At 52.5% G+C, this 24,120-nt stretch overlaps 1 protein-coding gene across 4 annotated transcripts in view; it reads left to right on the forward strand.

The window, feature by feature from the left end:
• The window catches only part of WASF3 (WASP family member 3), a 103,176-nt gene that overhangs the window by 15,504 nt on the left and 63,552 nt on the right, over window positions 1-24,120 (forward strand). For 2 of the 4 annotated variants that reach the window (XM_047755853.1, XM_047755856.1), the window contains exon 2: window positions 23,152-23,246. The gene's annotated coding sequence lies outside the window, so the exon portion shown is untranslated. Of the gene's footprint in view, window positions 1-14,372; window positions 14,488-22,566; window positions 22,867-23,151; window positions 23,247-24,120 lie in introns of those variants that run through there. The other 2 variants (XM_047755855.1, XM_047755854.1) reach the window with 2 other exon arrangements.

Consider the following 24,120-nt stretch of genomic DNA (forward strand, 5'->3'; position numbering starts at 1 on the left):
CACAGCCACAGCCACAGCCACGTGGGATCCGAGCTGCATCTACGACTACACCACAGCTCACGGCAATGCCGGAACCTTAACCCACTGAGCGAGGCCAGGGATCGAACTCATCCTCATGGATTCTAGTTGGGTTCATTCCTGCTGAGCCACGACGAAAACGCCAAGACGTTCTTTGAGTCGTTGGTGGGCGTGTGGCTCGTGGAGGCTGAATTCTGTAAACCCCCAGCTTCCCCTTTGCAAGTTCTTGGGCCCGTCTGGGGTCCCGCTGAAGCAGATGCCCTGGATTTAGGGAGGCCTCATGCGCTCGTCTCATTTCTAGCTCCTCGACGGCTGCTTTTCTTTTTCTCCCCTCTCTTTTCTCCTTGCTTCCAACCCATGCCGCGCTGCCCTCAGGAACCCCGTGGAGTGGACGTAAATGCAGACCTGATGCGGCGGAGCTGCAACCCAGTCAGGAGCAGGGGTTTGGGGCCAGGCTGATTTGGGGTCACTTCTTGGCTTTGCTGTTTGTTAGCCATGTGCTCTGGAGGCCGCTTCTTAACTTCTGTGAGCCTTGATTTCCTCCTCTGAAAACAGCGCCGAGCCCGCAGAGCAGGTGGAAGGGGTAAAGGCAGGCAGGGGATAGTGAATAAGGGTTGGGTTCTGTGCTGAGTAGAAAATCATCCGCGAGTTGACAGCCTAGAGGACAGCGGCAACAGCAGGAAAATTCCCAGGGCACCTTCAGACCTGCGCGTGCAGCCGGGACCACACGTTGGAGGAGGGCTCAGCGGCCTCGGGTCCTCCTGACGGTGGCGGGGGTGGGGGTAGGTCGGGGGGTAGGTACCTTGAGGGCAGAGTCAGTCACTGAGAAAGAGGGTGACAGGCACCTCTGGGGTTGTTGGAACATGGGCCAGAAAGAAATGAATGCCAAGTGAGGGATGTGTAGCCCGGGGTCTTCGAGAAGAGGGTGACAACTCTGACAGGTGGCGCCGACAGCATTAGGTTCGTAACGCAGGCGTCCGCGTTTGTTGGGGTGCACGTCTCAGGATTTGCCTGTGAGGTGTCTTCATCATGGGATCGAGTTTCGTGTTTACAGCCCCCCTCTAAGGGGGCTTTTGATTCCAGATGGTCCTGCTTCGAGCAGGGTCCGGTTCCAGCGGCAGCGGAGAGACGCACGGATTGGAAAAAGTCGGATTCTGTTCCCCAGTGGGTGAGACACAGCCAAGCTCTCCTGGGTCACACTCAGCAGGTGTAAAGCTGGGGTGGTTCTTGGTCGGGGGCGGGGGGGGGGCATCTCCTCCTGTCTGTGCCCCGGATGGGCGCACGGAAGAGGCAGAGGAGGTCATGGGCGGAGGAGAAGGTGAAGCAGGGCCCAGTGACCCAAGACCTAAGCGGCGTTCCTCTCTTTTAGGTGGTGTTTTCACTACAGATTCCTTATTCAGTTGCAAAGTATTTTTTAAAATTGTGAACTGGAGGCATTCCCGTCGTGGCTCAGTGGAAACGAATCTGACTAGTATCCATGAGGCCATCTCTGGCCTCGCTCGGTGGGTTAAGGTTCTGGCGTTGCTGTGAGCTGTGGTGTAGGTTGCAGATGCAGCTCGGATCTGGTGTTGCTGTGGGTGTGGTGTAGGCCAGAAGCTGCAGCTCTGATTGGACCCCTAGCCTGGGAACCTCCATATGCTGTGGGTGTGGCCCTAAAAAGCCAAAAAAAAAAAAACAAAAGAAAGAAATTACAAATTGGATTCTTGTTTCTTTGAGCAATTTTTCAGAAAAGTGGCCCTGAACACACTGGTAAGGTGGGCTTGGGCAGTCTTTAAATGACCCTTGGGTGTTACATTTGTAAATGTCCCTTTCCCCATTTTTAACGCTGTGACAGTCTTTTGAAGCCACGTGTGCTTTCTTGACGTTTCCTCTCATAGTTGGGAGGCTGTGTCAAGACCTCAGTGTCCTCAGGTAGAAGGAGCCACAGATGGTGACAGGCCTGGGGAGCGCAGAGGCCCAGAAAGGTTTGTGTGCAGAAGCCCAAGGCCCACAGGGACGGGACTCGCTCAGAAAGCTCCAAGAACTCAGCACATTTTGGGCCCAGAGCCCTGAGCTCTGACCTCCTGGAAGCTGTTGCATTGCGGCCTCATGTTTACTTATATCTCTTCAGCGGTACCTCTGATGCTCTCCTGCCATCCTCTTCCTCGCCCCGAAAGAAAAAGACACACTTGGTTTTGCAGGATGATGGCGATACAGCGAGCATTCTAACAAAGGCACTTCATCAGGGAGTTGTCACAAGGGACCAGTAAGTGAACAGACCGGGGAGCCTTTTCCTCTTCCGTGGTGTGGAGGCCTGGTGGTTTCTGCTGGAACGCAAGTGAAACATCTCGGGATTTTAAAGATCTTTACTATGAAAATCCCTGACTGTGGCAAATGAGGGCGTCGTCTTATAATTCACGGGAAATACGTGCTAAGGGTACTTCCGTGGCGTGCTTATTTCTAGAGTGAAAGTGGAACGTTCACTTCCAGTCCCAGGCAATTAACATCATTTTTATTGGAGCAGTAGTCCTAGGATCTGGAACTAAGACTCTGCAGCCCCTGTTAACCTAAGCTACGTTGGCTGCACTTTCTGCAGTCTATTGAAAGTCCTGGTGGTTAACCAAAGAATTTTTTAGGACAGAAATGATTAAGGATGGCTTATTGCAGTTGACTTAAAATTTCACTCATTTCTTCCTAACCACAGGTAAAAGGAGGCTTCGTCTTGAGTTCACTCATTTCCTCAACTTACAGTAAGGAACCCGTAAAGTACATTCAGTTTTATGTTCCGTTATCTGGGGAACCCGCATGGGCAGTGCAGACACACGCGAGGTAATTATGGGGGCATTTCACCTGCTAGTACTTGTGTGTTGAAGGTTCGCAAAGGACACGAGGTTCTGGAATCTCTTACCAAGTCAGAATTGCCCTGAAGAGGACCGAACAGGAAGTCAGAACTGTTTCAGAGTCTTTGTGAAATGAAAAAATGGTAACAGGTCCTCCTTTGATAATTCTGATAGTACTATCGAAACAGAGGCGGGGAGCAGACTCCTCTGAATCAGCGCTTCCAGCATAAAATACACACTCTTCTCCCAAGCGGTAGCGTGGGAGGCAAAAAAGGAAGACAAACTGAAAAACATGGACAGAAGTGAGCGAATGTGTAATTGTAACAGATAACGTTTTCCTGTCAGAGGGAAAGAACGGGTGCTAAGAACTTGGAGAAGCATCAGAGTAAAGGGGTCAGTGGGCCTGAGCCCTTTGCCTGGTTTCGGGGCCAGGAGGGTGCTGAGCAGTGGTCCGAATGGGCAGCTGCCTCCCCTGCCCTGTGGCTAGAGCACCCCACTCGGCTGAAAGGCTGTTACCTGGAACCTTCTGGTTTGGATGCGTCACGTAGCTGTACCCATCCACTCGGCTTAAAGAGTCACGTGGTGAGGTAGGATGTGCTTGCAGCCCTGTGTTAGATAATGTCATTTTGCTTTATTCGGTCACACGAGGAGGTATGAAGATTGAAACATAAGGCGTTGCTGCTGTTGCCGAGGGCATCCTTTCCTTAGGGTTTTTGGGGACCAGTAAGTTAGAGTGCAAGCTTCTGGAAGTCGGAAGGCTGGTCCCTCCTCATCTTAGCATTCGGCGCGACAGCCTGCATACAGCAGGTGCCCAGTGAGGTCCGTTGACGTTGGTGGCTGTGCCCGCACGCTGACTCTTGGACCGCACGCCCCAGGGGTGAGCTGCTTCTGACCACGTGCTTGTTGCTTTGCCACATGTGTGTGTCGCTGGAACGAGGCCGTGGCCCCAGCTGCCTGATGAGAGATGTAGCGCGTGGCGGGAGGTCTCCAGTGTCCGTGGAGGTGGCCACGGGGATGGTGCCGGCGGAACCTCTGGGCATCGGCCGAGGCAAGAAAGAATGGTTTGAGGTTGTTTCCGTGGATTCGGTGAGGTTTAATTGTTGATGGTTCCCCACTCCCTTGCCGGGGCCCTGGGGTTGTGTGGCACGCAGAGGGCGCGCGGTGCTCGTGGCGGAGAGCTTGGTGTCTGCGCTGGTTACAGCGGCCGTCGGTCCTCCGAGGGCTGCCCTTCGTGCCCGCTTGTGGCTCGGTGGATAGAATTTTCTGTGACGAAGTCCTCGCTGATTTTTTTCAAGTAGTTTAACATTTGGCTTCTATTGTTCAGTTATGTTGCAAAAGATCTTCCCATGCCAGGGAAGTTTCTAAAACATTCTCTGTTTCTTCGAGTTTGGAACTTCTTTGGGTATCAGGGGTTGGCAAGGACTCGATTTGATTTTTCTTTCCCCCCTCGGAACGAACTGTTCCAGGGGCATTTAATGAATAATCTTTGCTCCTGTGATTGGAAACACCGCGTTCATTTTGTACCGAGTTCCTGGGTATGTGTTTGTCGTTTTCTAGTCTGACCCGTTAGAGGTTTATTTCCTCGGAAACCGGCCCCGTGCTGTTTTAATAACCGTGGCTTCGCGGTGTCTCCGTGTCTGACAGGGATGCTCTCTCCGTCTTTGCTTGTTTTCCCATCAGAACTTTCACATCGGCTTGTCTTGTTCCCAAGAGGATTGTTGGGGAGACTCACAGAAAACCCCCCTCTGTGACGAAAGGCACTCCGGGTTCTTACAGCCCCGTGTGTATCTGCATCACAGATGTGGTTTTCTGACATTCACTGGTTCTGTAATAAAAAAAAAAAAAAAAATTAGACTCGTGATTTTACTATTTCGCAGGTGTTGGCAGGGGCTTTTAAAGAATGCCCAGGTACTCACAGCTTTTTCTTTCTCAGTCACTAGACACAACTCTTGTAAGAATCCTTAACATTTTTTAGCTTTGCAGCGGGGCCCCCCCATCCTTGCCAATGTTGGGAACCACTGAGTTAGAGTCCTCTAAGCTCTTTTTTGTTCTACGATTCAGTTCTAAGTGTATGAAAGGTCTAGCATCAGTCCCATCAAGGATTGAATTTAAATCTTTGTAGCGGCTGAAAGGGCCACTCCACTGAGAAACTACCGAAATGGTTCTTGGCAGGATCGTGTGTCTGTTTCTTTCTTTTGCTCTGTAAGCAGTTGGTGTTTTGAAAGGAAGCATATTGTCTAGATTTTCAAAGTCCTCTAAAAACAGGATGGGGGAGTGCGTTATTTTCGAAGCACGTAGCATGGTTGCATCTTCAGCAGAATTAAGTGCTGTGAAAGCTTGAATTCTTTGTGTTGCCGTAGTGGCCAATTGTGATTAAAATAAGGATGTATGTTTTCTTCTCCCCTTTCGGAGTGTTCATTGTTAGGTTGGGCGAGAGGCTCTGGACAGAATGATTTGGGAGAAGACAGTTTGACTTTCTCAGAAGTCAAATTTTACATTTTCAAGGGCAGATCCCATTGATGGTCGGTGTCATTCTGTCACAGGTTGGAAAATCGTGGAACAAATGAATGATGAGAGAAAATTGGGCTTCATCTGTTGGCGAAGGGCAGCTACCATTAAATTTATTGTTAAATTAACCTGAGTTTTTCAGATGAGGAGAAGACAATTTTTTTTTTTTTTTTTGGTCCCCTTTCGAAAATTACTTTCAGGATTCATAGATTTAAAAAATTGTTACAGGACTTAAAAGAATGACACCTACAGATTTACCAGGAAGCCTCTAATCCTGTCGGGGTAATATTCCGAAGTAGCGAGGGAGGTTTGGGATTCAATGAATCTAGTTACCCCGGACTCAAGCTGTTTAAAAAATAGAGTTCATGTTCTTGCACAGGAGTAAGTATCAGATAAACTGGTTGAGATCACCAGTATGAAATCAGAACGATTAGAGAAGGGAGTTGAGGAAAAACAAGAATGTAAGTAGAAAATAATCCTCGAGTATGAATTTGAAAAATTGCACGTGAAAGACGGTTTAGGGAACGCAGCTGCCGAGCCGGATTGGAGTAGGATGGGCCGGGAACACAGGGCTCGTTTGGGTAAAGCCCTGGTGGGGAGCTCTCGCTCCCCTCGCTCCAGCACGTCAAGAGTCAGCTGGCATCAGTGTCAGATGCCCATGCCAGGGAGGGAAGCCCCCCAGCCCGTTGGGGGTCCTTTCTGCCCCGTGCCATGGGCTGTGGCCAGGAACTGGGGGGTCGGGGGCTCACAGAGTCCAGGGCTTAAAGGGCCACACTGACCCTGCCTGTTTCCACTGAAGATGAACAGCACCCCAGATGGCCCTCTGTGTCAGCTTGTCCATCTCAGATGACGTTTGGGGAAATATGTGTTTTTCCCTTAGGTTCTCATGTGCTCCTGAGCACCCTCTGCAGTCTAAAGCCACTCAGTTTATAGCTTGTACGTGTACCAGTAACGGGAAAGAGTGCCTGTGCCTCCCATCCTGGCACCTTTGCTGATACCGTAAGTGAAAAGAGTGTATCACACCTTCGGTGGCTTTCAGGGGCATGCATTTGCATTTCATTTGCATGCATTTGCATTTCCTGAACGTGAGGTCCAGGTTCCTTCACTTGGGCTTCTCTTCCACCGAATGACTGGGCTGCAGGGAGGCTTCTGCTTCGTGAGAGGAGTCGTTGGGGAGACGTTTGAGGTGGTTCTGTCAGGCATCAGATACAGCACTGGAAACACTTCAGCTCGGGACTGGCGTGGGCTGTGGGCGCTGGCAGGTGCCAGCAGAGCTCAGAAGGAAGCTGGGCGTCGGGCGGAAGTGTCCTGACGGCGCTTGCGCTCGGAGCTCCGCGGGCATCAGGCACAGTGTGGCCTGGACGCCGATGTCTCAAGGGGCCACGTCCGGTGAAGGTTAGAGATGCCGGCCAGGTGGGGTGTTGTGCGAGGTGCTCGGGTCCGAGGCGTCTTGTTTTCGTGTTAGTTGAACAGGTCACATTGGTACCTGATGACACCTTGGGATGGTGCGCACGGATCTGGTATTTAGATCTTCCATTCCTTTATTTCTCCAGAGCCCCTCAGGGCTGGGCTGGTTTCTCTGTGTACTTCTCTGGAAAATCAGTGAAGAATAGTCCCTTGTGGGGGGAGGTGGGGGGGGAGTCGGTCCTGGTGCCCTGGATTGTCTTGAACGCAGACGAGAGCGCCCAGCTTGGCCAGGTGTGCCTTTGGATTTCAGCCTCAGGGAGGGGGCACGGTGGCCGTGCCTTGGGGGCTGAGCTGGGTGGAGGGGGGCAGCGCTGGTAAGGCGGCGTCCTGTCGCTCCTGCCCGCGTTCCCCGGCCGGCCACCCTCCCTTCCTGGGTCTCCGCCAGCGCCGCGAAGGTGACCTCATTAGCTCAGGTTACAGGAGTGAATGGAAGCTGTGCGCACGCCTTTGTTCTCGTGTGTGTAACTTTCCCTCCCCCGTGACTGAGGCCAGTTCCTTTGGAAAAGCTGACGCTCAGGGCCCGTATCCGAAGAGCTTAACAAACAGGCTTTCGCGTTAACGTGGCCGGTCCGCCTGCAGCTCGCTAGACCCTGGGGGATGTTCCTGGTTGGAAGCCCAGATGCTGAGAACCCCCCCCCCCCCGCCCTTTTAATCATACTCAGAAAAAAGGGTAAAACTTAGGATACGTGTTTTAAATTGTTTCTGTACTGAGAAGATGTGGCTGTTTCTCACTTTCTCTTTAAAGGTGTGACATGGTACTAACTTTTGCTCCAGTCTTTTTTTTTTTTTTTTTGAATTTCGACCTTTTTCATTTGAGAAGAAAACTAAAGGAAGGCAAAAGGTGGACTATTGATGATTCTGGTTTTTTTTGTTTGTTGTTTGTTTGTTTTTAACCAGGCCGGTGGCATGCAGAAGTTCTCTGGCCAGGGATCAAACCTGGGCCATGGCAGTGACAGTGCTGGATCCTTAACCTGCTGAGCCATCTGGGAACTCCTGATGATTCTTGTTAAACATCATTTTTTTTTTTTCTGCAGATGTCAACTGCATATGTAGATCTTAAACGAGAAGCTGTATCTCCTAAAAAAATCTCCTGATAGAACACAATCTGGCTGAGATGAAAGAACAAGGCAGATCTGGATGAGAGATCAGCAAAGAAAAGTTTCAGTAAATATACCTAAAATCTGGTCATCTTACAAGGAACGAAATGGCACACAGACTTGCAGCAGGTAGCCCTTGACTTCCTGTTATGTGCCAGGGACCATCCAGGCCCCGGGGACACATCAGTGAACAAGATAGTGAAAAGCAGCCTGCCCCGCCCCCTCCCTTGTTGCTATGGTAACGGGAGGACTAGGTGGTGAGGGAGTAACTTAGTTACACACACGAGCGCTTCAGGAGATGGCAAGCGACGTAGAGGACGAGGAGTCAGTCATCGAAGGATAAGGAGCGGCCAGAGCTGGACGGCAGAGTCCGGCAGAGCGGGGGAGGACGGGGAGGTCAGGTGCCTCTCGGAGGTCGTCCTGAGGGTCCTGGCTTTTACCCGAGTGAGGTGAACCGCTCTTGGAGAGTTTCGGGTGGAAGGGAGACGTGATCCAGCTTCCCTGGTGACAGAATTGCTCTGGCTTCCAAGTGGAACAGGCTATGGGAGTGAAGGGTGGGGGTGGGAGAGCAGGTGGGGGGCTGGCGGAGTCCTAGTGAGCAGGGGCCACGTGGGGGGCTGGAGGAGTGATAGGTGAGAGTTGGGACCGGGTGGGGGGCTGGCGGAGTCATAGGTGAGCGGGGGCCAGGTGGGGGGCTGGAGGAGTGATAGGTGAGAGTTGGGACCGGGTGGGGGGCTGGCGGAGTCATAGGTGAGCGGGGCCGAGTGGGGGGCTGGAGGAGAGCTGCAGGTGGCGTGGGTTAGGACGGAAAGTGATTTGCTGTTAATGTCAGGGAGCTGGGAGCCCCAGTGGTTGCTGTGGATCTGATGTGAGGTGTGTGAAGGGGGGAAGGTACGGGTGCCCCGGCCTCTGGACCCGGGCGTCTGATCCAGGGCCGTTGTCATTCCCAGAGGGAGACTGAGCCGGCCAGACTGCAGGTGGAGACAGGGATTCGTTCCCAGGACATCTGTCGTCCTGGGAAGATGTTGGGGTGGCTGGTGGGTGTCCTGCTTCGGCATCAGGGCAGCCGTCTGGCGGCCACGAGAACGGTCCATGTGGGTACACGTGGCATTGAGGACAAGACTGGGCGAGATCCTGACAGGAGGGGTGATGGGAGGAGAAAAGGTGGGTGAGTGTGGGCCTCGGGGGCAGAGGCCTTGGGGAGGCTGGGTGTTGACCTGGGTGCTTCTGGAGGGGCCGCCCTCCACCTGGCTCTGCCCCGTGTCAACCCAGGTGACCAGCTGCTCCCTCAGGATGCTGGGCGGACCCGCCGATGGGAGGAAGTAGCGGGTGTCTGTTCAGTGGGACCTGGAAGGAAAGGGGTTGTTTCCTTTGCTCCCTGTGTCAGGGTGATTCTAGGTGGCGCTGGGCGTCGCGTGGTCTCCGTCAGTTAGGCTTTGCTATATTGTGGTTGTCATGGAGGTTATGGTGTCACCAGCCTCTGCACAAGTGCTTCATTTAACCCATCTCGGAGAGAGAATATCTCATTCTGAAAGCTGACTTTTGATTTTATTTTTTTGGCCATGCCTGTGGCAGGAGGAAGTTCCTCCGCCAGTAATCGAACCCGTGCCACAGCAGTGACAACGCCAAATCCTTAATCCCTAGGCCACCGGAGAACTCCAAAGCTGACTTTTTAAAAAGCAAGTAATTGAGATGCATTTAAATTGTGGTTACTTTTCAGGGAACATTCCAGAATACTGCGAATATTTTTGCGGCTTTTTGCACAGTGAATCCCAATAGTTTCCCTTGTGAAATGACGCAGTATTTTTACTTTTATAATGTTTTCTCAAATTTCCCCATGTCTGGTATGAGGACATGCCTAGCAGTTGTCTGCTGAAGGGTAGTTTTTTGGAGGGTAAATGTCATTCAGGTGTGTGTGCTTTTGTATAGAGTCATTATTTTCAGAGTGTTTCTGAAATAAATTGTACAGCTTGGGTCGGTATTTTCAGTGCTTTCCTTTCGCTTAGGCTTTTCACAAAAGCTCAAGCGGTGAAACATTCTGCATTTGGGGAGCTGGTGCTTAGGTTTCTGTCTGGGATGTTGTGATTTTAAGGGTGTCCCCGCCGTATGAAGTAGGTTCAGCGCATGTGTGAGCAGACTTGGTTGAATGTGTGTGTGAGAGTGTATGCACGTGTGTGTGAGCTTGTGCTGCCATGAAAATGAGAATGTGCAAGATCCCGTCTCAGCTCGTGTTGGGAGGGCTGCCTCGCGGTGTTAACATTTTCTGCCCTTAGCGAATGTTACCGAGGAGGCGCTCGGGTCCGGAGCAGCCCAGCGGGAGCATGGGCTTCTGCAGGTGGTTTGCTTTGCTGTGCTTTTTGAGTTTCATGTTTGAGGCTGAGAAAGGTGAGAGCTTGTGAAAACTGCCTCCTGAGGTTGCTGAAGGGTAAGCCGTCAAAGGGCCCAGATGCTTTCCAGTTCTAAAGATGCCATTCCCGGCTCGGCTCTGTATTTGTTTTTCTGTTTCCTAAGCTACCTTGTTTTTATTTTTAATTTTATTTTCCATCATATTTATATATAAAATATATTGATATTTTTGTTTTGCTTTTTTCTTACTATTAATTTTTTTTTTTGGTCTTTTTTTGCCTTTTCTAGGGCCACTCCTGCAGCACATGGAGGTTCCAGGCTAGGGGTTGAATCGGAGCTGTAGCCACCGGCCTATATCGCAGCCACAGCAACGCCAGATCCCAGCCACGTCTGCAACCTACACCACAGCTCACGGCAACACTGGATCCTTAACCCACTGAGCAAGGCCAGGGATCGAACCCGCAACCTCATGGTTCCTAGTCAGATTTGTTAACCACTGAGCCACAACGGGAAGTGCTTTTTACTATTAATCTTATAGTTTAAGTAAATTCAGGTATTTTTTTTATAGCTGTTAAGAGTCTTATTATTTTACCTGTTGCATTTGCCTTGTTAACATTTATTTCGTAGGAGCTTCTCTTGCAGACTGATTTCTCTACCCTTTCTGGCACACTTGCTCCGTAAAAACAAGGAATCATTTTCCCTTGCTGCGTTTTGTTCCTGGTTCCGAGGTACTAGTACAGAGTAGGTCGTCAGCAGGTGCATCTTTCATAGGTAGATACTGCAGATCAGTTTTGTGGGCTTCCCCATGTAACCCCGTATCCTGAGACTTTTATCATGTCATTTGAAACTCTCCTCAAGCCGACATAGCTGGTTGCATCTTCGTTACAGAGCCAGCTTAATTTGCTTTCAGTTAATTCCTTTGCTTGGCATGTGTCCTGTCTTGTGCGTTTTGTTCTGAATGACACCGAGGGAGGACATCCTTTTGTGTAAATCTTTGCCCACGTTTGCGTTTATTCCTCTGGGGTAGGTGACCAAAACACTGACTAGCTGGAGTCATTGGAATAATGGAAGACTCTTGCCGTCCTGGGACGGCGCCAGGTTTTCCCTCTGGCATTTGAAGGGAGCCCCTTCCCTGGAAGCCCCTTCCCTGCTTGCGTCTCCTTTTTGTGTTCCTTCCCTTTGGCTCCTGTCCATCCGTCTGTCTGTCTCTGCACCTTGGCTGGTGAGCGCGCACCCCTGGCTCAGCTCTGTGTGTGCCGGGGATCCCGAGCTCCTCCTGCGTCTCAAGTTCAGTGTCGCCAGGCGAGTAGTCACGAGCTTTCCATCGCAGTCTCTCCCGGCTGCGCGCTCCCCTTCGGAGTGCAGTGAAGGTGGGGGCGTGGCAGGGGTTCTCGGCTCTTCCCTTTTCCTCTTGATTTAGTGGTCACGCGTTACCGTCTGGGTGGCTCAGGTTGGCCTTCTCCCTGGCGGGGCTCCCTTCCCTCCTGCCGCCCCCGCTCCTGGGCTGGGCTCTTCTGCACGTGCTCAGCCGTTCCCTCCCTCGTCCTTTAGACACAGCTGCCGGAGGGTGTGAACGGGGCCGGGGCCGTGAATGTCGAGGCATCCGTGTATGTCAGTCTTGTTTGAACACACGGGCCCCCTGCCGGGGAGGTTGTTGGACCCGTTTGTTACAGCGCTGCTGCTCTGCTTTATCCTCGGGGAGGAAAGTAGCTGCTATTACTTGTTGAATTGCTCTTGAAATCATTTTATATCAGGTTTAGCGTTACCCAGAGAGCTTTGAAATAGATTCTGATTCTGGAATATATAAAGATTGTCAGGGTAGTTAAAAAAAAAACAAACCCCTCTGCAATGCAGCATTTACATCTGCTATTTCCATCTGATAATGTGCAGATTTCCTGAGTATTTTTGTGCGTTTATGTAATAACTCTTTGGGGCCACATTGAAGATGCAGCCTGTTTGGTGCAACTAGACGCTACTCCTGATGTCACGATCTGGTGGGCATCTGACGGCGTCTTGCTTGCTGCCTGTAGAGTCTCTTAGGAGGTGGTTCCGCGGGGTGGGGTGACCTGGAAGAGGAAGGGTTCTGGGTCTCGGGCAGGTCACCCGTGGTCCCTGTGTCCCTCCCTTGGAGGCGCCGTGGAGATGCGGGCGTCCAGGGGCGAGCCGGAGGTGGAGAAAGCTGCCTGCCTTGTGTGGTCAGGGGTGGAAGCTCCACGCATCCCCTGCACAGGCCCCTGTGGACGAGGCGAGGGTGGGTTAGAAAGTCAGGGTCGGCCGGCGTGGCTCCTGCCGTGAACAGAAGCCGGGTGAACGTGGGAGTCAAGGCGGGTCCCGCCGGGGCAGCCGACGGCACATCGACACCCAGGGGGTCGGGGTCAGAGGGGCTCAGAGACCAGGACCGTTGGCAGCTGGCGGGGAACAGCAAAGACTCAGAGTCAAAGAGAGGTGGCACGACTTGAGTCGCTGCCAAGAAATTTGTGTTTATTCACTGTGGCCCGGGTCTCCGAACCTTGCTGCAGCTCAGAAGGTGGGGCGAGAGCTGAGAACAGGCCACAGCTGCGATGCGGGGGGACCTGGGCCTCCTTGATGGTTCCTTGATGAGAGAGGCATCGTGACCCCCCGGGCGTATCCATCGGGTGCATGGTCTGTGGTGGGCGGTGCGCGATGCATGGTTCCACTTCTCCCCTCCAGGGCTTCTGTGTGAGCGGAGAAGACAGAGCCTGTGCATCCAGAGCAAACCCACAGTGGAAGGGGAACCAGGCAGGTGTCACCTGGCTCCTGCTCAGCCCGAGTCTGATGGAGTCAAAGGCAGGGGTGATGGAGCCGGGCAGGGCTGCCCGGGAGCGTGTGAGTCCTCGAGGGCGCTGCCCTGCACCTGCAGGGGTGGCTTCAGGCTGGCAGGTGTAGGGGACCGCCTCACCCACCTCACGGCGCTGTGTCACTCATCACTCGCCACTCGTGGAGCGTGTCTCCTGATTTGTGAGACGGTTAAAGTAATTGCTGCCTTGCTCGTTTGCATCAGGCTGGTTGTAGACATTCAGCGAGACGATTGATGGGAAAGGCCTTTGCGAGTGGCACCGTGGATTCCACTGTAAGGGGTTATTAATAATTTGCCATTTGCAGGGGGAGCCTGTTGGATCACAGCCCTGTTTGAATTCATTCATCATGTGTAAATGCGGTTATGTTCTTGCAATCAAAGGTATTTAGTGGAAAGGTGTTTGGGTGATTAGATGGAGAGTGAAAGAGAGCCTGTGTCTGAGGTTTTACTTCCTGACTTATGTAATTACTACTGAACACCAATGTTTAATGTGTACCTGAAGTAGTCTGTGTTTTTTTGGTTGATAAAAGTAGGAAATATATTTCAAGAGTAAGTCACTGAGCTGGGGAAAAAACCAGGAGTCCATTTAGTAGCAAAATTGCCTGATGCTTCTCATTCCACATTCTGGAACAGACTATTTTTAGCATCTCTTTGAATCTGTGATGAATTCCAGTTACAGGATTCAGTAATTAAAGCAGAGAAAAATATAACATTGTTGAGGGAAGAAAATCTTTTTGCTTGGCTTGGATCCGTTTCAGGGTGTAAACTGTTACGTCCAGGGTCCCCCAGAATCATGGGTTTGTCATCTCTGTTGGGGTCACAGCCACAGGAAGACGGCTAGGACCTCAGCCAAGGACACACTGTCCCCTTTTCAAGAAGGGGCCTTTAAAAACCCTGGGGTTTCGTAATGGATAAGCTTGCTGCAGTTGTGTTGTCTGCGGAATTCTGGAGGAAGTGTCCAGGGATCGCAGGGCCTCCCCCTGTCTTCCTGTCCTCAGACCCTCCGTGTGGGTCAGTTTTGTCCCTCTGTCTCTGCGTCTGTCCTGCTGTTTTTTTTCTGGTCTCGGGCCGCTTCTGAGTATTGCGAGAGCCAGCGGCGTGAAGCCGCCAGTTGGTCCCGCTCCACGTTTGTGTCGAGTGGTGGTAGATTGTTCCATGATGCTGCCGAGCAGCTTCTTGAAAACTTGCTCCTCGTCAGCACTTTCCTCAAGCTGGAAGCCTTATTTTATCTCGTGCAAGTTATTATTATTTGATCTTTTCATGCCCATCCCGCTAAAGCTCGTTAACGGTTTGGTTGCTTCGAAACGGGTGTCGTGTTGACCCAGATTCTCCTGCTTTTCCCCTGGGTGGAGCCGGGTCCTGGACGTGGTGCTCCAGGGCGGGCAGCAGGTCACCGGACACCTGGTGGAAGCAGGTCAGGAAGATGCAGTATGGTTTTTTTTTAACGGAAGCATCTGAGAAGGTTCACGTGTTTGACAAATGTTTTTGAGTGTTGTTTGCATGCCAAGCATTGAGCCAGGTCCTAGAATGTAAGAAAAAAGAAAATGAAAGAGGTTTTCAGTAGCAAAGAGGCAACTTTAGAATGCACAAGGCTGCCCGGGGCCAGGCCCCTCTGCCATGAGCGTTAAACCGTTGTGTGTGTGTGTGTGTGTGTGTGTGTGTGTGTGTGTGTGTGTGTAAATAAACGCTTAAGCATCATATAACTAGGCGATCTGCTTTTCCTTTGAAAACCGATTCTGTTTACTGTGAATTTCCAAACTTTTTCCGCCTCTGCGTTCTTTCTCTCTCAGCGGCTCAGTGCTTGGTGTTGCAATAATGAATAACCAGGTAAACATAACCCAGAACCAGATCTTCGATCATCTTGGTTTTAGGCTTTCGTGTGCTGGCTTACTGAGTCACTGTTTTGTTCTGGACGCTACACTGTTGGGGAGGTTTTGCTGAGCTCCTCTCTGTGTGAAGCCCAGGGACGGAAGCATGCCAAGTGCCTGGGGACAGGCAGGACCAGCGCCAGGGAGCAGGAGTGGCAGTGAAGTGACGAGTATAGCCCGGGCTTGCTGAGCACGTCTGAGGCCAGGCTTGTCCCGGGATCAGCCTCTTCGATTCCACTGAGTCTTGTTTGGGGAATTTGAGCTTAAGCAACCTGCCTTAGAGGGTGTAAGTGGGAGGCCAGTTTGAGCCGGACTCAGGCTTGGGAGCCCACCACACCGTGGCATCCTTGTCGCCTGGCTGGTTTGGTGCCCACGGTGGGGGTGGGGGTGGTGGAGGGGGGCTCTGCCGGAGGCTGAGCAGGGCTTCGCAGTGGAAGGGACTGGCTGCTGATCAGAAGGGCGGCCTGGAGGCGCAGAGGCAGGAGGGCAGGGGGAGGTGCAGGTGTGGAGGGTGAGGGCGTGGGCGTGATGGCAACGTGGGGAGGAGTGGCAGGGGAGGATGCCAGTGGACCCCGCCCAGGAATTGGCCTTTGCCACCCTTGGGGGTGGGACAGTGGTGTCAGGGACCCCAGAGTAAAGCCGATGGGCGTAGACAGGCTGTGTTAACAGGGGGGTGTGCTGCTTCCCTCGGCCCCCTCTGATGTTCCTGCGGCTGTGAAGGCAACTAGAGCAGCCAGGGAAGGTGGGATCCTTCAGATCCTGGGAGCTTCGGGGCTGAAGGCTTTGTGGGTCCCGTTTGGTCCCAGAGGGCAGAACAGAACACATTGGTGTGACGCGTGACCTTACAGAGGCCCCTTCCTAACACGCTACAGACTCCTGTCCCCGAGTGGTGTCCCCGTGACAGCCACAGGGACAGGACGGGGGGGCTGGGCCCGTGGCAGGGGGACCTCTGGCCCCTCTGGCCTGGCCCATGCATTTGCTGTTGCTTCCCAGATGCTGGCAGGCGGGCCAGACTCAGGAGGAGCTCTGGACCTGGTGCTTGTGCAGCCCTCGTGGCACCTGCTTAGGTGGTGATGCAGTGCTTTCTCTGTATTAACCCTGCATCCTCTGTGCGTCTCAGAGGGCAGGCACCTGTCCCCTGGTGTCACTTCGTTCCACTCGCACGTTTCGTCTTGTTTCTTGAGGCTGGTCCTCTGCTCCCCCGTCCCTGTGAACGGTCCCCTCTGGCCCTTTGTGTGTCTTCGCCTGCCCAGCGTCGCCTCTGCCTGATGCGGGGTTGGTGCTCACGCATCCAGGAGGCTGGTGCCTGTGCAACTGCAGGTGTGACTGGGGCGTGATGCGCTGCCCTGGGCCGGATCTCGACCCAGGTCACGGACTCTCTGTCCAGGGGCTGTTGGCCCAGGGGTGTGCCCGGTCATGGCTCTGCACGGCCGCGTGGTAGCGGGAATGGCTTGGGCTTATGGTCCATGATGTGTAGGGGCAGAAACTTTTATTGTGGGACCCTAGTGATACATACTTTTTAAATGAACAGATTATTTTAAACTGGGAGTATCTTTGTTTATCGGCTCCCTCGTAGAGGAGTTACCGTGGTTTTATTATTATTATTATTATTATTATTATTTGTCTTTTTGCTATTTCTTTGGGCCGCTCCCGCGGCATATGGAGGTTCCCAGGCTAGGGGTCGAATCAGAGCTGGAGCCCCTGGCCAACACCAGAGCCACAGCAACGCGGGATCCGAGCCGCGTCTGCAACCTACACCACAGCTCACGGCAACGTCGGATCGTTAACCCACTGAGCAAGGGCAGGGACCGAACCTGCAACCTCATGGTTCCTAGTCGGATTCGTTAACCACTGCGCCACGACGGGAACTCCATGGTTTTATTATTAAATGAACATGTCTGTAGCTGGAAGGGGGCTGTAGGTGGGATTTCAGTGAGCCTCGGCTGACACTGTTTTTGTGTTACTTACCACAGTGTCTGTCCTGCTGTTTTATGTGCACACATGCGTGCACACGCACGCACACTCACTCTCACTGGATAAAGCTCTCCGGGCACCAGGACCTTGTCCTGTCCCATCCGAGAGACACCGAGAGCACACTTACGTGTCGATGCGCTGTGGGCCACCTCGGCGTCTCTGGGCCCCTGATCGGAAGCTGCAGGACGATTCTAGCCGGGGGAGCTGAGGCTCAGGTCACCCACCTGAGAGGCCCAGGAGGGCAGCGCGGAGACCGCTGTCTCACCCCGGTGTTGGGCGTGCCTTTCCAGCTGAAAACAGTCCTGTCAGACGTCCCGAGGAGGCATGTCCCTCTGACCCCAGCTCCGTCGGCATTGCCAGGGTGTCCCACAGCCCAGGAGGTGGCGCTGTCTGGGCGCGTGGTGAGGGACGCTGGGGCGACACCGTCCGCTGGATGGGGGGGACTCAGAGCTGCGTCTGGTGAGGAGGTGGCCCTGGCGTGCAGGGCACAGCGGGCCATCCTGGAACACGTGTGCGTGTCGTGGGCACGCGGCTTCTGGTTTCTGGAAAACTGGATGTCAGGGCGTGGGCGGCAGGGCAGGGACCCGGGCAGTAAACACCCCCGACAGCGTCCGATCGGGGTCGTGCTGGCAGATGCCAGCGAGTCGTTACGCCGCGTCCGGGTTAAGTGTTTTCATGTCACAGGGTTGTGACTTGGATGCCGATGTGGACGCCGTGGGTCACGGAGGGAAGGGCCCGTTCCTGGGGAGGACGTTGTCCCCAGCGACCTTTGAAAACGCCCTCTGGGTCGCAGGGAGGTGGCCCTGCGGCGATTCCGTCACGTCTGTCCTCAGAGGACACAGGCACGCAGGCCGAGGGTCAGCCGCACCGCGGAGGCCGGGACGTGTCTGAATGACCCGAACTCACTGCAAAGCCGCGGGTCCTCTCCGCCGCCTCGCTGGCTGGCTTTTTTGAGAAAAAGACGTGTTTTTTAGGCAGCTCTTCGCCCTGGCGTGATGACGTTTGCTCTGTGATGGTGTCTCGGTGGTGACCCGCGGTGGTTTCAGAACATACGCTGTTTCCTCTCTTTCTCTCTCGTGCTTCGCAGCGTAAGGAATTTCTTTTTTTGTCTTTTTTTTGAGGGCCGCACCCACAGCATGTGGAGGCTCCCAGGCCAGGGGTCGAAGCGGAGCTGTAGCCACCGGCCTACACCACAGCCACACGGGATCCGAGCCACATTTGTGACCTACACCACAGTTCACGGCAACACTGGATCCTTAACCCACTCATAGAGGCCAGGGAGTGAACCTGTGTCCTCATGGATACTAGTTGGGGTTGTTAACTACTGAGCCATGATGGAAACTCCTTTTTTTTTTTTTTTGCACAGTGTAAGGAACTTTACGTTCATGGTAGTATTTTAAGAGTCAGGCTGAGGCCTGGAGACAGCAGAACACATTTCTGTGCCCCATGTTGCGGGCGTTATTGGAAACCTGACGGGCAAGGAAGGACAGGCGGCTCTGGGCAGGATTTAAAGGGAGGCGCCCTTAATGTCACACAACTTTGTCTTTTTTTAAAAAATTTTTTATTATATTGATTTGCAGTGTTCTGTCAGTTTCTGCTGTACAGAAAAGGGACACAATTATACATATATACACACTCTTTTTCTCACGTTGTCCTCCATCCTGTTCCATCACAAGTGACTGGACAGAGTTCCCTGTGCTACACAGCAGGACCTCATCGCGTATCCATCCTAAAGGGAATAGTTGGCATCGGTCAACCCCGAACTCCCCGTCTATCCCGCTCCCTCCCCCTCCCCCTTGGCCGCACCCACAGTCTGTTCTCTTGTCTGTGAGTCTGTTTCTGTTCTGTAGACAGGTTCATCTGTGCCATATTCTAGATTCCACATGTAAGTGATATCATCTGGTGTTTGTCCTCTTTCTGACTGACTTCACTTAGTATGAGACTCTGTAGTTTCCTCCGTCTTGCTAAATGTTTTTTTAAACTTTCTTTTTAAATTTGATTGTATTGGATGATGGCTGACTTAGAAGGTTGTGTTAGTTTCAGGTGTACAGCCAAGGGACTCAATCATGCATATGAACATATCCATTCTTTTCTCCGATGTAGGTTATTACGAACCACTGAGTAGAAACTCCTGTGCTATTTAGCAGGCCTCATTAATCATCGGTTTTATACCATAGTGTGTATATGCTTTTCCCACCCTCACGATCTCTTCCTCCCCCCCAAACAGTGTAACTTACGGTAACCGCAAGATTGGTTTTGAAATCTGGAGTCTGCTTCTGTTTTATAAATAAGTTCTTTTGTATCATTTTTTATTGGATTCCACCTGTAAGTGACAGCATATGGTATTTGTCTTTCTCTTTCTGACTTCACTCAGTACATCCATTTCTAGGTCCATATAAATGGCATTATTTCATTTTTAATGGCTAAATAATATTCCATCGTGTATAAGATCACCCACTTTGGCCCTCTGTCCATTGACTTGTTGGTCCATCCCTTCAGCAGATATTTGTGTGTCCACATGCCTTTCTCTTGCTGTTCCTTTTTCCAGGTGACAACCCCTTAGCTCAGAGTCTGGAGCCTACGGTATATTCAGTATTGTGGCCACTAGCCATGTGCTACAATCCAATGAACATTAATTAAAAGGAAATACAGTGAGAAACTCAGCAACTCAGTCTCACTTGCCACATGTCAGGGGGTCAGTCAGGCGCTATCTGTGGCCGCAGCTGCCATGTTCCTGTGGGGGCTGAGCCAGACAGTGCCGCCTGTGCCCCTGGGCTCTGCCACGGACATATCTGTGGTCATGTGCTCCATCACCCAGCGACTACCTCTCTCTCTTTAAAGCATCCTCTTTGTCGTCGTCGTGGGTATTGGTCATGTGTCATGCGAGTGAAGCCTGCAGTGTCAGCAGGGCTGGGAAACCTGCCCTGCCTGAGCCCCCCACTCCCTCCCCTGTGCCGTCGATAGCACGAGGGCACACGCTCTTATCACAGGAGTGCCGTTCCTTGTTGAGACCATCTGTCTTTGGGGGACCAGCAGGTTCTTGGGGCTGCAGAATTGGGCTTGAGCTTGGCAGGGTAGGGACACACGAAGCTGACACATCACTACAGTAAATAAGTGCCCCCTGCACAGAGGGAGGCAGGGCAGGCTGGTGAAGGGGCTGCCTTGGGTTGCAGTGGGGAGGCCGGAGCCAGTGTGGCTGCAGGGAAGCAAGACGAGAAGGGCCCTCGGCAGCGGGAGAGCCTCAGTCGCAGGCTTGTTGGGAGGGAGTTGAGGGCAGCCGTGCGCCCAGGGGCGGCCAGAGGGGGACCTGTCAGCACCTTTCAGGGCGTGACCGCAGGACAGAAACCCGTGGAGTTACACTGCTGCGTGGAATGTGTTTCCCTGGGCTCGCGACACCTTAGAAGAGGTGCCGCATTTCACACGTAATAACCTGAGCCTGCAAGTCCAGAGGCGTGAAAGATACGCTTCCCGCTGTGCAATGACGCAGACACCCGCCAGGTCTAGTTACTTCCAGAGCTTCCTGGCTCTTGACTTAGGGTAGACGTGTTGGCAGCTTTGTAGGAGAGGAAAGGCCCGTGTGCACGCCCAGAGCAGGCCGTGTGACAGTGGCAGGGGCCAGACAGCCCTGTCCTGACTCCGCCTCTTCCACGCTGGCGTCTGGGGCAAGTCACCTTTCCTTCCCCTATTTCTGCATTTTTTTAGTGGAGCTGTAACCTGAGTCCGTTGAAGAAAACCTGAAAGCTACAGGCTATGTTTTATTGGGGGACCTCACTGAGGCTGTAGCCCAGGAGACAGCCTCTCATGTATTCTGAGAAGCTGTGCCAAAGAGGTGATGGATGCGCCAGAATATGTAGGCGTTTTTGGTGGGAAAAAAAAAATGTGGTCAAACATCGGTACGTTACTGCTGGGAGTTCCCGTCGTGGCTCAGCGGTAATGAACCCGACTAGATCCCTGGCCTCGCTCAGTGGGTTAAAGATCTGGCGTTGCCATGAGCTGCAGTGTAGGTGGCAAGATGCAGCTTGGATCCCGCGTGGCTGTGGTGAAGGCCGGCAGCTGCAGCTCTGGTTTGACCCCTGGCCTGGGAGCTTCCAGGTGTCCCGGGTGCGACCCTAGAAAGGAAAAAAAAAAAAGGGTTACTGCTAATCCCTAGACACACACGCACTGTTCTCAAGTTAATGAATTTACTGCTTTTCTAAGTGTGGGCAGAGGCAAGCGTCCGGGCTCGTTGAAATTACTCCTTAGCCAAGCATCTCAACTGTGTGGGGCTGGCACCGCGTCTTCCTCCATCCCCTGCCCCTCAGCTTGCGGTCGTGGCCGCTGGTCTGCTGGAGGCAGCATGGGTTGCTCACGGAAATGGCAGGCGTCATTTTTCTGTCCTGCTCTGTGAAGATTGCGTACAATGCAGGTGACAGGCCGACAGTCCGCCCAGTCCTCACGAAGGCTCTGGCCGGGTGAGCGCTTGTAGCAAAAGACCGTAGCCTTTCGTACAGATGGGAAGATTCTTAGCTGTGTTTCCCCCAGGAAGAGGCAGCACGCGCTCATAAACATCCGTGGTCCAGGGCACGCCTTGGGGTCCTTGCTGTGCGTCTGTTCACGGTTCCTGGATGGAACTGGATCTAAAGGGATGCGTCCATCTCTGCTTCCTTTCAGAGTCGCGCAGATAAGGGGATCTGGTTCGAGGACCGTCTGGCCTGGGTCGTCTAAAGCCCAGGGCTCCTTCTCTGTCTTGCGGAATGGGAGAGGACTTAGGGAAAAAAGCCCCCTTTCAATTCTACGTAATCAGAAGCGGTGCAGCTGCTCCTCGGGAAGGGGAGGAAAATCCTGCTGCTTTTAATTTTAAGTGAGCAAGCTGGGGGGACGCGGGTGAGTGAGGGTATCATTGAATGACCTGGTGTTTTCACACTTGCCAAAGGATGGCGACAGTCTTAGCTGTGGTCTCATTGCCCGCCGCATCCGGGTGCTTCGCACGCAGCCAGACAGCTGGACTGTGGGTCGCTTCTCTCCCGGCTGGACTCGGCACGCTTTCCTTTCCTGAGGCTTCCTGGCCTCCCCCCGGCCCCCCCCCCCCCCCCGCCCCCTTCCTTGAAGCTCTTGGATAGACCCAAGCCTGCTTCCAGGCCGCCGGGCCCTTTGGTGCACCTGCCGCTCATATTACAATGATCCGCAGGCCTCAGTCACCCCCAGGAGATTGAGTTCTTTCAAGAGCAGGTATTTTCTCATGGGCGACATATGCAAGATGCTTGGGAATGTTTTGCTTGATGAATGAATGAATGCTCGTTCACTACTTTTTTTTTTTTTTTTCTTTTTACTGTCTCATCCACGGCATGTGAAGGTTCCCAGGCTAAGGGTCGAATTGGAGCTGTTGCTGCTAGCCTACACCACAGCCTTGGCAATGCGGGATCCGAGCCGCATCTGCGACCTACACCCCAGCTCGAGGCAGCGTCGGATCTTTAACCCACTGAGCGGGGCCAGGAATCGAACCTGCGTCCTTACAGATCCTAGTCGGATTTGTTAACCCCTGAGCCACGATGGAAACTCCATTCTACATGTTTCTTAAGTGTATTCTCCTGAGTGACTTGTAACTCTGCTTGGGTAGCAAAGGATGCTATATTTTGGTGTCTCAGCTTCAGCGCATTGGTAAACAGTACCTGTCTTTAGATGGCTCCTCAGGCTCGCTCTTAATATCCGTTATCCCGGAAACACTTTCTGCTGTCAACGCAGCAGGTCGGAAGCCTTCGTTACCGCTGTATCCTCATAGGTACTGTTAAAATATGCAGGAAGTGGTCACCCAGATTTTATTGACTCGAAACAGCCTTCTTGTGTGAATGGTCCGTGGTCAGTTCATCGTGGACGGTCCCGACAGGTCCGCAGCGGGAGCCTGAAAAGTGTGTGTCCTTGACTCAGGGAGCGGAGCCGTGCCCTTGCGTAGTCGGGGGACCTACTGGTCGGAGGTAAATGTACTCTGATATACTTTTTGTTTTCCTGCTTGGGCCGTTTTTTTACTAGAATCCTTGAAGTTCATTTGAGCGCCGACTCCGGGAGAGGGAGAGGGGGTTCTGGGGGAAATCACATTGCTTATTAGGGCCCTGCTTACACTAATTAAAAAAGAGCTAGTGCGGGGACTAGTGCTCCCTGGATGCAATTACCGATTTGTGAAATTTGAATTGAAGGCTTTCTTGGAGACGTGGATGCCTTTTGCTTGCCAGGATTTAATTTTTTTTCTCCTTTCTCCTTAGTTTTAATTTTGATTGCTGATACTTCCGACATCGGAGCCCAGGTGGTGATGTTACCTGAGGGACAGTCCTTCGACCCCTGAGTCAACAGCGACGAGGTAAGAGTGTTTGCTTTTTACCTGCAAAGCCGTTCAGTTTCTATGATGTCGTAGCTGAGAATTTTTATTTGAAATAGACTAGGCTGAAATGGGTTGCTCTTTCTAAATGTTAATGTGTTTTAATAAGTAAACACTCACAGATTTTATTTCAGAGCCTTGGGTCCTAGTCAGCAGTAAGAATTTGAAAAACTAATGTAATGTAGCCATCGCCTGTTAATTTTTATGCCAACAACAAATCAAGTAGGCAGTTTCTGACTCATTAAGCGGAGGTCTCATTTTCTTCCCTCCGTCCTCTGCCCCTTTCCTTTTTATTTCCTGGGGTTTCACCACTTTTTATTTTCTGGATCTTGTTAATAACACGTGGGTCTGAGAAGCCAAGATGACAAAACTTGAACCTACTCGGGTGTTACAATAACGCACTGGGGACTGAAGTGGGGGTTCCAGCAGTGGCTCAAATGAGGTTTTGAATTATTTACGGGTTTAAACGATCTGTGTGGCTCTCTCCTTGAGGAGTGCGTTGAGAATAACCCGGAAGACAGACCAGGAAGGCAGGGCCTCCTCTGAACGTCACCGCCCTTCTGTGCAAGACGCTGCCGTCTGTCTCACCTGTTTTCCGGGGTGGCGAGCATCACCTGGTGTCGGGGGGACTGTCCCATCCTTTGGGGGGCGGGGGAGAGAATAACAGGTCCTTTGGTTTTGGGGTGTATTGAGAGAGAATGTACTGCTGATCATATCCTTGAGAGGATGCTGGAAGGCTGGATGCCTAATCCTGCCTCCCCTTGACCTTGGTCAAGGTCATTATCCTTAGAGGAACTCACTATTGGGAAATTTGATTTCCGTGCTTTCACTTTACAAGTAATTTTTCAGGAATGTG

The sequence above is a fragment of the Phacochoerus africanus genome, chromosome 13, assembly GCF_016906955.1.
Source record: "Phacochoerus africanus isolate WHEZ1 chromosome 13, ROS_Pafr_v1, whole genome shotgun sequence".
Lineage (NCBI taxonomy): Eukaryota > Metazoa > Chordata > Mammalia > Artiodactyla > Suidae > Phacochoerus > Phacochoerus africanus.